This window comes from Chrysochloris asiatica, unplaced genomic scaffold (genome assembly GCF_000296735.1).
Source record: "Chrysochloris asiatica unplaced genomic scaffold, ChrAsi1.0 scaffold00027, whole genome shotgun sequence".
NCBI lineage: Eukaryota > Metazoa > Chordata > Mammalia > Afrosoricida > Chrysochloridae > Chrysochloris > Chrysochloris asiatica.
The window spans coordinates 20027204-20028743 of NW_006408545.1; positions in this window are offsets into that span (position 1 = coordinate 20027204).

Sequence of the window (1540 nt, forward strand, 5' to 3'; positions counted from 1 at the left end):
TGTATCTTGATTGCATGATTGATCAGTTCTGAAACTGGTAGAATTCTTTAATTACATAATCGCTGGCTTTAGTGATTAGTGCATACATTTGAATAATAGTCAAGTGCTGTTGAGTTGGCTCCAACTCAGAGTGACCCTGTAAGGGGTTTCCAAGGAGCTGCTGGTGGATTTGAACCGCTGACCTTCTGGCTAGTAGTTCAGTACTTATCCTACAGAGCCACACCAAGACCCCAATTTTCCTTGTGGTAGTGGTGGTGGTTATGTGCTTTGGAGTCAATTATGACTCATAGAGACCCTATAATGAGGTTTCTAAGGCTGTAAATCTTTACAGGACTAGAAAACTTCTTCTTTCCCCCACAGAAAAGCTGGTAGATCTCAACCTTGTGTTTAGCAACCCAACTTGTAACCCACTACACTATCAGAGTTCCTTAGTCTTCATTGTAGGAACTTTGTACTTCAAGATAGATCTTCAAATATTATTTCTGTGATGAATGTGGTACCTTTCCTCTTCAATTTCTCACTCTGGTATGGTAAACCATATGATTGCTGATTCAAAATGGTCACCACCAGTCCATTTCAGCTCATTCATGCCTAGGCTATCAATCTCTCTATATTCCATTTCTTTTTAACAGCTTCCAATTTTCCTAGACTCATGCTTCGTATATTCCATGTTCTGATTATTAATAGGTGTTTGCAAAAACTGTCACTACAGATCAGTCAATAAGCAAAAAGGAAAGTGCTGTGGGTTGGAAAACAGACCTAGCCATACTATGCCAGATATACCTACCAACAGAATCTTTGGTATGGTGAAAGTGTGAAATTGTTCACAACAGATTAATAAGTAAGGCTGTGCTTCCTTGTTCATTGGATAATTGACAATGACAAAACCAAACTCAAAGTATCCACAAATAAGATAATGAAGGAAATTGGAAGAGAGTGGTCAATGAACTACAATAGACCACAGTAGGAATTAGCTGTGCCTTTGTCACTACCTAAACCTCTCCTTTTCTGTTTTCCTTATCTATAAAATTAGGATGGTGTCCATCCTAACTACCTCATGAGATTTTATGAGAATTAAATGAGATAATATATACAAGGCAGTGTCAAAAAGTTTATGGAAAATTTGCATTGAACATAAAAGGCTAATCAAATACAGTTGGAAACAGAAATTGAGAGGGAATAAGGTTGATGTTTCTAAAATAAAGAAGGGTATTCCTTGGACAACATGGATCATGATCTCTGAGAACTGTAGTAATAAGGAGCATAGCTAAAATTAGATTTTATGACTTTTTTTCACTGCTGTATCTCTAGGGCCTAGAATAGTACCTAGCTTAGAAAGCACTCAATAAATATGTTATGAATGACTGATTGAGTAATTTTGGTAAAAATATTAAACATACCCTATTTTTAGTCTTTATGCAACAACAAAGACTAGTCTCTCTGCTTTATGAAATCGCCAAAACTTCTAATACGTTGAGTTTGTATTATAGCTTAAGTTCTAAGCACTTAGTTTATGGAAGGCTAGGTTTTACAATGGAAT